Source organism: Suricata suricatta, chromosome 16 (genome assembly GCF_006229205.1).
Source record: "Suricata suricatta isolate VVHF042 chromosome 16, meerkat_22Aug2017_6uvM2_HiC, whole genome shotgun sequence".
Taxonomy (NCBI): domain Eukaryota; kingdom Metazoa; phylum Chordata; class Mammalia; order Carnivora; family Herpestidae; genus Suricata; species Suricata suricatta.
This window is the reverse complement of record NC_043715.1, coordinates 40,033,597-40,043,998: the sequence shown is the minus strand read 5'-3', so window position 1 is coordinate 40,043,998 and position 10,402 is coordinate 40,033,597.

Here is a 10,402-nt window from a genome sequence, read left to right as displayed (position 1 = left end):
GCGCTCTGCGGCTCCCGCGGCCCCTCGGGCCGCGCGCTTCGAAGGAGCGCTGTTGGGCGCGGTCCAGCCGCCTCGGGGATGGGGGCGGTGGTGTTGGGGGCCGCGCCCGTCCCCCCGGTTCCCTGAGAGCGGGACTCGACCCTGCCACTGGGCTCCAGAGCGCGGCCAGAGTGCTGCTACTGCCTCGGTGGGTCGCACGCCGGCGCCGACCTGGGAAAGCGACAAGGCGTCACCGGAGCGGGCAGTGAACGCAGCTGGGCAGGGGCGCACGCTCAGGACCCGACGCTGTGGGGGCGCGGGGCTGGTGAAACGCAGAGGGCTGATCCCTAGGTACCTTCTGGGGGATCCCTGGGCAATCTGATGCAATCTGGTCAGGTCTTGGGCGGCCTCAGTCCCGAGTGTCTTCACCGTTCCCCAAATTCCTGGGGCTCTGGATTCTGCTGAAAGGACCTGTGACCCAGGCTTTCCGTCGGGGGGCTACCTCTTGAAGTCCTTGTTGGGTCTCGCCCAGAGATCTGGTGGGGGAGGGGAGTCGTGAACGAGGTCAGCCAACTGCTCTCTACATGCCATCAACAACACAGCGAGGAAGTGACAGGTCCACAGCCCCACAGAGCACCAGGACAGAGCAGGGACGTGAAGGGGAGAGCGGTGCTCCGACTCCAGTCCTGTTTTTCCTGGAGAAGAGGCAGCCCCCAGCTGCAGGGGGCAAGCAGGTTCTGGGAAGGCAGGCAGGCTGGCTTCTCACAGGAACTTGATGAAACTGTAAATCAGTCACCTCTTGATCTTTAGGGGACCCGAGTATTTTGAAAAGCCTGCGGAGAAACTTTAGTAAAATAAAGGAGGTTCAGTCTTTTCTCAGTGTATCTGCTGTTTGGTTGGCCTGATATCTCCACCCTGCTGACTCAGAGTGTAAGACGGAATTGGGGAGATGGGGGTGGACTCATAGCCTTTGACTGACCAGAGAGGGGATGGCTGGGGGCAGACTTGGCAGGGAGCAGAGCCACTCCTGAGGAGCCGCTGGCAGTAGGGCTCTGGAGGGCTGGCTGGCGCCCAGGCTGCCCAGGGCAGCCCTGAGACCTCCTTAATGCCCCAGGCGAGTTCAGTACATTCAAAGAGAGAACAGGAAAGGTGAGAAGACAAACTTTAGCAGAACAACACTACGATGGTCTTCGTTAATTCTTGCAACAACAAGGTAGGCACTGTTATTTCCGTTTTATGGTTAAGGGGACCAAGATACAAGGATTCCACCAGGTCGCTGGAGTCTACTTCTGGAGGGTGAGAGAGCCAGGACGGGGCTGCTGATTCCAAAGTGGAGGAGGTTCAGTGAAGTTCCCTCTCCAAGATCCGGAGCTCAGAGCCTGTTCCAGACCCAGAGTGCTACACCTAGCTGTACCCCACTGGATGTGTGTTACTTGTGTTTGCATATGGGGGGGTTACATGTGTGGCTGAAATTGCCCTACTCCTCAGTCAGGTGCAGAAGGGATGAATAGAATATCAGGGACAAGGACTCAAGTGTCAGGAAGGACAGGGCAGTGGCATCCTTATCCAAAAGTTATCAGAGCAGAGCAAAGGCGAGGTGGGGATGAAGTGAGCAGAAAGCTAGTTGCCTGGTGAGCCCAGAGAACACCGGCCCTGTACCTGCCCTTGCGCCACTTTGTCCCCACACCTCCAGTCCCTGTCCCTTCTCACCACCACTCGGGTCCTGGTCACTAGTTGGCTGGGCACCTACCGAAGAAGCCTGGTGGTCCAGGGAACATCTTCAGTACCATGCCCACCTGCGGGCGAATACACACACTCATGAGGCAGTGGGGAGGGGATGGGGAGAGGTTCCCATCCCCGGAGCCCAGCCTGAGAGCCAGGAGGAGGCTCTGAACCACAAGAGCTTCCTCTGGAAGAGTCCACACAAGCTCTACTTCCACAGGACGTGTCTACACAGGCTTTACCAGGACCAAGCTAGCTGCAAGGGGGCCGGTCAGGCCCTCTCAGCCACCCCGTGCAGTGATCCTCCTGGGAAGGACAGTTTTTCCATTAGCACTTTCAACTGTACTTATTAGCACTTATTTGCATCTAATATTCAGGCAGACATTGCTTGGAATCAACAATGCTGCATTCCTTTGACATAAGCTACATTTTCAATTTGTCACTCGAACTTGTTTCTTATTTTGAGAGGCCCTTGGGGAAAATCCCCCAAAGTGGGCCCGAGGCCCCTGGCACCAAATGCTCTGTGTTTTCCTCCTCGGGATTTGCCAAGGGCTGCGTGCCCTTTTTTGAAAGTCAGGTTTGGCCTCTGCAGCAAGGGAGGCGGGGAAACACTGTAAATTCCCGGCATGAAGCCCTGTGTGCTTGCTGTCTGATTTGTGCGTATGTCTCCACTGAAAGATTAGTGGCAAACTTCTCCCTTCATCCCAAGTAAGGTAAATAGGTGTTTATGTTAGATCCCCCGTGAGTCTGCACCCCAAGTCCCGGGGGAGGTCACAGAGAGGCTCAGAAGCGGTTGTTAGCCGCCAAAGAGGCAGAAGGAGGGCGTCCGCCAGGTTTGGCTGAAGGGTGGCAGGCACGTCTCCTCCCTTGGCTCCGGGTCCCCAGGCCCTTCCCTGGAGGGAAGATTCTCCCTTGCCTTTGGGTGGGGAGCTGAAGGCAGCACAGTGGGGCAGCACCTCGTGTTTGATGAAGGGCATGTGAACCCGGTGGCAAGACTGAATCCTGAGTCCTGCACCTTCCGTTCTGTGAGCAGCATCATCGCAGAGTTGGCGGGGGGGGGGGGGGGGGGGGGGGGGGGGGGGGGGGGCCGGGTGGAGTAGCAGATCCAGGAACACCTATCTCCCTGCATCTCCTCGGAGAAAGAGGAGAATAAAGGCATGGACCGGGGTGGGGGGTCTCTTTCAGCTCTCCAAGGTGTGGGCTGGGTGGTCTGGAGTGTGTCTCCTCACCCTTCCCAGCCTGCTTCCTTATTTGCAAAAATAGACTTCACCCTGCTCAGGGCATCGGGGACCCACAGATAAGGTGAAGGGTGTGAAAACATTTTGAAGTAGAATCACAAGGCTGGCCTGCTCTGGGTCACTCAGATCAGCCACCTCAAGACATGGGTGCCAAGCATCTGGCCCTGTCCTGGCCTCTGAAGGACTGTGACCATGGGGTCTCCCAAAGTTAAGTCGCTGCACTGTGACATGCTGACCACGGCCTCATTCGGATGGGAGACCCTTCGCTGGGCACACGGCTGCCTTTCCCAGCTGCCTGTGCTGCGGGCTTGGTGTGGGACTGTGCCCAAGCCTTTCCTCCCCATGTAAGCAGGAAGGGGAGTCTAGCCAGGGCTCTTAGGGCGCCTCCAGGCTTGCATTGTGATGCCACACTTCCTAAAAGTTCATCACCTGGACAGAAGGCCCAGAGAGGTTCCCTTGGCCACGTGGGACCATCTTGGATGAACACCCCTTTCCTCCACTCCCTATGATGGGATTCTCCCTTCCTGTTACCTTTGGCTTTGGAGAAGTTGGAAGGAATGGGTCCCTTTGTTTCCTTCTTTGTTGAGTAGCCTGAAATTTCCTGATGCCAGGCCAGTGTGAGCACCCTCTTCATTAGCAATGTTGGGGTGGGGAGGGGGTTCCAGGCAGAGCCACATCCCAGACACCTGTTGTAAATTCTGAAATTCTACCACCATGACAATAGTCCTCTGTACAGAATAGGTTTCTGCCACAGGCTAAGGTGTTGCCAGTGTCCAGTCTTAACATGAATGAGAGTTGGTGAACAGATAGGGTTTTCTGTGTAGCATGTAATAAAAACTGTGGCTACCTTGAGCAAAAAAGGACTTCTTGAAAGGACACTGAGGGGGTGGGGGGGGCGGGTGTCTCAGAGCCAAGAGGGGACATGAGCATCCAGAGGGAGGACGGCAGCGACGAGGGTAAAGGCTAGGGGATCCCTGGGGTCTCCAGGAAGGGAGGCCCTCCTCCCCCCATCCAAGTTGAGCAGGTCTGCAGAAGCACCCCCGTTGACCCCACAGCCCAGGAGGGAGCTAAGCCCAAGTCCGAGTCCAGTCCATCCATGCAAACTGGGCTCAAAGCCAGCCTGGCTTCACTCTTGAGGTCTTGCCAAGCTCAAGTTCATTTTGGTGCTTCTTAATTAAAAAACAAAACAAAACACAAACAAAACACCACTGGGCTGGTCTGCTGCCCCTTGTTCCTTCCATTCCTGCAGATCCTCGAGCCCAGTCCTCCTCTGGTGGCCTGTCCGTGATGGGGAGAGGACGCTAAGGTGGAGGATTCGCCACAGGAGGGGGTCCAGTAGACCCTGAGCATAAGCGGTAGAGAGACTTTTCTTTTTTATTTTGGGGTGAAGAATTTAAAATTCTAGACTATTATATATGTGACAATTCAGTAAGTGCTATTTCATTTGGACCAAACTCACTCAGCATTCATGACATGCAGGGCCGGCTGAAGTTGACTTTTCCACTGTCAATCAAAGATCGTGGGAACGGGCTCGGTGGGGGCGGTCTCCTCTACCTAGATGTATAAGGGTTTGGCTTCTCTTGCCACTGGGCTGTTCTGTGCATCTATCTACATCCAGATACAAACAAGCTCGTTATGCATCAGCCTCTATTCCATCAATTTGGCATGTCTGACCCTCCTTTTTGGACTATGTGTTGTTCATTATTAACTGAGATGACTATTTTTTAAAACATTTTTCAGTTTATTATTGAGAGAGAGAGACAGAGTATGAACATGGGAGGCGCAGAGAGAGGGCGAGACACAGAATCCAAAGGAGGCTTCAGGCTCCAAGCTGTCAGCACAGAGCCTGACATGGGGCTGGAATCCACAAACCGTGAGATCATGACCTGAGCCAAAGTCAGTCACTCAACCAACTGAGCCACTCAGATACACCCTGAGGTGACTATTAAAAAAGGAGATTACTATATGAAATCAATTCATGGCACTTCTTTTTATTTTTTTTAAGGTCTATTCATTTATTTTGAGAGAGAGACTGCAAGTGGGCAACAGGCAGAGAGATAGAGGGAGAGAAAGATTCCGAAGCAGGTTCCATGAGGTCAGTGCACAGAGTCCGACCTGGGGCTCGAACTCACAAACCATGAGATTATGACCTGAGCTGAGATCAAGAGTCAGAGTTGGATAGTTAACTGATGGAGCTATGTAGGTGCCCCTTGGCATTTCTTTTTAAATGCTGCCTAATTGGGAGAGGCTGCTGACGCCCTAGGACCCCCTCCGGCCTCGCCCAGGTCGGCACAGCTGAGCTTGCTCTCGTGGGCCTGCTGTCACTCCCCAGAGCAGCGCGGCTGCCGGGTTCTCAGCCTCACCAAGCGCTCTGTGGTGGCCGAGAGGGGCCCGAGGGGCGGGGAGCTCAGGGCAGGATCTCCTCTCCGGCATCATCAGCCCAGAGCGCATTTTCAAAACCCCTCTGCTCTGACCAAGGGTTATAAATCCACTCACATCCTTCCATCGTGTGGTAGGAAAGTGGGGCTTAAGTGTCTTCTGAGTTCCCGAGCTAGCTAAAAGCGGTTTTTTTTATAATGCAAAAGTGAATGCTATTCTACATCTAATGCTTAGTATTAAGAATCGGGCTTGAAGATTTTTAAAAGAAAGAAAGGATTATTTTGAACAGAACAAACTATTTCCATAGGAAGACTCCAGAATCCTTTATCAAATGCCACCGGGAGCATCCCATCCGGTAAGGCTATGCACCCTGAGACTTCCCTGACCTGGGAACAAAGAAATGTGACACAAAGATAGAGGTCGCACACATGGCAATGTCCCAGCCAGGCTGGGGACCTCATCCTGGAGGAACCCCAGGTCTGTGTCCTCAGAGCTGGAAAAGCAAAGGGGTCACGAAGCTCAGTAGTGACTGTCGCTTGCCCCAGCAGAGATCTCCTAAAAATCTCCCCAGAGCAGTTAATTCTGCTCAAGGATTTCTCAGACCCCGTTAGCACCGGCAGGGCGTGCCATAATTCACGTGGGCGGCCTGAACAGAGACGGAAAACAGCGACAGGTACCTCCCTGCTTCTCCAGGCGATCCTGAGCAAGTGGTATTTTCACACTGTGCGGGGAGCCCACACAATGCCTAGCGGCGTGAATCTCTCTACCGGGACTCAAAACAAAAGCCTGGTGCATGATGCATCCAAGGAGACGAGACCAGAAGGAGCCTGTCAATCAGGTGGCGTGTCCCTCAGCGGGACACACAAGGGCAGAAGATCGGGAATGCCTGTCCCCATGCAGCCCGATCCTCTGTGCGAAGATGCCTCCACAGGAAATATCCAAGTCATCCTTGGAGAGAAGCACCTGTGGGTCCCTTCTCACGGAGAAACCGGAGAAGCCTGAGAGGTTTGGTTCTACAGACCCTCCCAAGGACTTTCCAGAGTGGAAGCAGGTGACGCTAAACTGTACCATCTGTTTCTCCTTCCTTGTGCCCAACCTGCCACTGAAAGCCAGCCAGACACCCAGAAAACTGCCCTCCCATCCTTGCCGAGCCGCCTCTCAGAGCCAAGAATCCACCAAGGTCACCAGGCTTTGGAAGCAGATGCCACGACCTACAGAAGGTTTGTGGAGCAAGGGACGTCTCCGGCTTTCCCAGGATTCCTGGGTGCAGGATGTTCTGAGCGGTTCCTTGGACACCTGGAGAAACGAAACCCTGTCACTGAAAATAGAAGGCAGCTGCAGCAGAAACTGAGCTAAGCAACTGCCACTTCATTGCTGAGCCCTCCCAGAGCCCAGGAAACTTCGTCCTGCAGGCAGAGCGCGAGATGCTGGGGAGCGCAGAGCGCTGCCCAGTGGCGTCCTGTAGGTAGCTATGGAAACACCGAGAGCGTTGCCTCCCTGTCGGCTTCCGTGCCAGAGACATCTTGCTGTCAATAGTGTTTAAAGTTAGGTTACAAAAACCAAGACAACCCAAATCTCCTCTTTTGACACCACATGAAGGGCCCTGTGGCATGAAGGCAGCCCCGCAGGCCCCAGCACGGCGCCTGTCACACTCTGTTCCCCATCCCTGTCCTCAGACAGAGCTTGCTGTCTGCTTGCTCATAGCGTGATGGCTTGGGCTTAAATGAGTTCGTCCTTTGTGCCTGTTTTAGACCTGGTGCCTTGTCCCAAGATCAGGGGAGCAGGGTAGGGGCCCCGGTTAGGCGTGTGCTGCGATGGGGCCCCAGGCGGAGGCAGCCTCCAGGGTGAAGCCCCAGCCTCTTTTACAGGTGTCCGGACCACCTGCCTTTAGGCACAGACCATCCAGCAAAGCCTTTGTGGAGGGACCGCTTGGGCCAGGACACGGGGCAGGCCTGGGAGAACAGCTCATAGTCAGGGAGTAAGGCAGACAGACAGACAGGCTAGAATGCTAGGGAGGTTATGGTGGAGGCATGAGAGAAGTGGCTGGGTGACCCCCCGCCCCCCGGGGACCAGGGAGGACTTCATGGAGGAGGTGGCATTTGACCTGACCTATCTCACCCAGCCTGACCGGTGACTTCCAGCCACAAAGAACCAGGGATGATAATTCAATCTACATTTGGTTAAACACAAAGGGCACTCTGTGTCCGCAGATAAAGGACTCTCATTTTCATGTCCAGAAAAAGGGTAGACTCTACAATTACAAAATAGGATTGCTGAATTTGAGAAAACAAAGCCAGCCTTTGGGAAAGACAATGTCTAGGGGAAACAGCTAATCAACCAGGGCCCTTTGAGGGACTAAGGAGGTGTGTAGACAGGAAAGACAAGCATTCCGTTTGTGCAGAATAAAAATATCTCTCACCAAAGACTATTGAAAATATTAGGCTAACATCACTCTGTTTTTGAAAATCGTAAGCAGGTTACGCTACACGAGAGATGTTTGAGGCAGACAAGGCTGATGGAACACAGGTTAGTGTCTGTTGTGGGTTGTATTCCCCCCAAAGCAGACCCAAGACAAGCATTCAGGCTCAGCTACTTTATTTGAGAGTGATCCCAGGAAGCATAAAGCAAGCTGATGTGCTTTGGTGGTACCATGAAAAGCTCTAGAGAGAGGAGAGGAGCGATGTAGACGCTTGAGTTTGGAGCTGGGTCCTGGGTTGAATTCAGATGGGCTGAGGGATTGACAGGGCCTGCTACCACGTCATGATCAGCACAAGACACTCTGCATGAATTACCGCTTACGTAGTTTTTCTTCTCTGGTCTGGCGGGGATAAAGCCTGCCTTGGCAGTATTAAAGTGACAACGTTTAAAGTTCTCCCTGGGGTGTTTCTGAGAATGGTGGCAGTGCCGGTGGATTATAACTTTGAGCCCCCTTGAATCCCCCAATAAACACAGACAGCCCCGCTGCGTAGGAAGACCAAACACCTGTGGGAAACATTCACAGTAACACTCGTGGGCAATGTATTCCCCAAAACATCAAGATGGCGATAAAGGGAAGAAACGGGGTGCTTGTCACATCTGAGAACAGAAGCCCCCCGAAATAGCCAATAGGTGCTCACTGGAAAGCCCAGAGCTCCGGTTTTAGGACCGCAGCTGAAACCGGGAGGCGTTTTGCCCACTCCGCTAGCAGGTAAGTGCGACGGGTCATCGGGTAAGAACACTTAAAGCGGACGGAGCAGCCCAGCCCCTGAGGACCCCTGAGGCCGACCAGCCAGGCCCTCCTTCCAGGACAGGCCCCACACTGGGGGACCCTGCTGACGGAAGGATCAAAACGGAACGGAGCAGGAACAGAGAGGAAGCAAACAGAAGAGCCAGATGAAAGTGGGGACCTGCCTTTCAACTGCATGAAACGAAACAGGGAGCTTTGTGAAGTTAGAAAGTCGGAAGTTAGAAAAGCTATCTCGAACAAAACCTCCTTTTAAAAGCCCAGAAAAATTAATTTCACCTTTGCAAAAACGAGCACCAGAAAGGGATCAAGGTCATATCCCACACAAAGTTGTTTTAAGAAAAAAGAGAATGCCATCTCTACAGACAGTGAAAAGCACACCAGAAAGGCATGTCTACCAAGCAAATAAAAAGCTATAACCTACTATTTCAAAAAGAGCTAGAATAAATTAAGGAACTGATATACAAACAAACAACATAAATCGGAAACAGAACAACTCAGAAGTGAAGTAACAAACTGAGAAAAGAACTAGGTCTGAAAGAAGTAATCTTGAGAAATTAAATGAGAAAGAATACATGTATGGACTCACATTACAGAGGATGCCTTAGAAGAAGAGAGGATGGGGGGAAACGGAACTGTTTAGAAATCTAAAAAAAGTGAACACGATATAAAGGATTTAAGGAAAAGTGACAAATCTTAAAGCTAGGTAAAGACCACCCAACACACAGAAAATAGGAGTCCCTGAAGAAAAGAAAGGAAGAAAGAAAGAGAAAGGAAGGAAGGAAGGAAGGAAGGAAAGAAGGAAGGAAGGAAGAGAGGAAGGGACTGAACCAATAATGAAAGCCATAGTCCAGAAAACCTTGTAGGAATAAGATAAGGTTGAAACGACATATTGAAAGGTCACACCACATACCTGAAAATAATGACCCAGAGCGACCAAAACCAAACCATAATTTTAGTTTAATGTAAGGCTTTAGAGAAAAAGAACCCTTTGAGCAGCTGAGCAAAAATAGCATGATTTGGAAAATTGGATTACCATCAACTTTTTGACGGCAACACATGCCACAAACAAGGAGAATACTATATTTAAGATACTCCAGAACATAAAATGTGAACCAAAGATCTTATATCTAGAGACACTGACTATCATGTGTAAAGGGTATAAACTCACACCAACATGCAAGAATTTGGGAAATATTGTCCCCAAGAGAACGTCCTGAGGAACCTACTAGGAAATGAGCCTCAGAGAGCCAAAGAGGGGCATCTACATAAGGAGGTGAACATTACAGTAACGTTACCTGCAGAAGAGGGTGCCTGTGTGGCTTAGTCCGTTGGGCTTCCGACCTTGGTTCAGATTGTCATCTCAGTTTGTGAGTTCAAGCCCTATGCTGGGCTCTTTGCTGTCAGTGCAGAGCCTGCTTTGGATCCTCTGTCTCCCACGGTCTCTGCCTCTCCCCAGCTCATGCATGTGCATGTGCATGTGCTCTCTCTCTCTCTCTCTCTCTCTCTCTCTCTCTCTCTCTCTCTCTCAATAATAAACACTTTTAAAAAATTATCTAGGGCTGCCTGGGTGGCTCAGTTGGTTTGGTGTCTGACTTCAGCTCAGGTCATGATCTTGCAGTTCATGGGCTTGAGCCCCAAGTTGGGCTCTCTGCTGACAGCTCAGAGCCTGGAGACTGCTTCCGATTCTGTGTCTCCCTCTCTCTGTTCCTTCCCTGCTTGCACTCTGTCTCTCTCTCTCAAAAATAAATAAAGATCTTAAAAAATTATATATAGAAGTAAGAATAAATGAAGATTTAAAAAGGAAAGCATAAAGTAGGGGTGCCTGGGTGGCTCGGTCAGTTAATCAGGTCGTGATCTC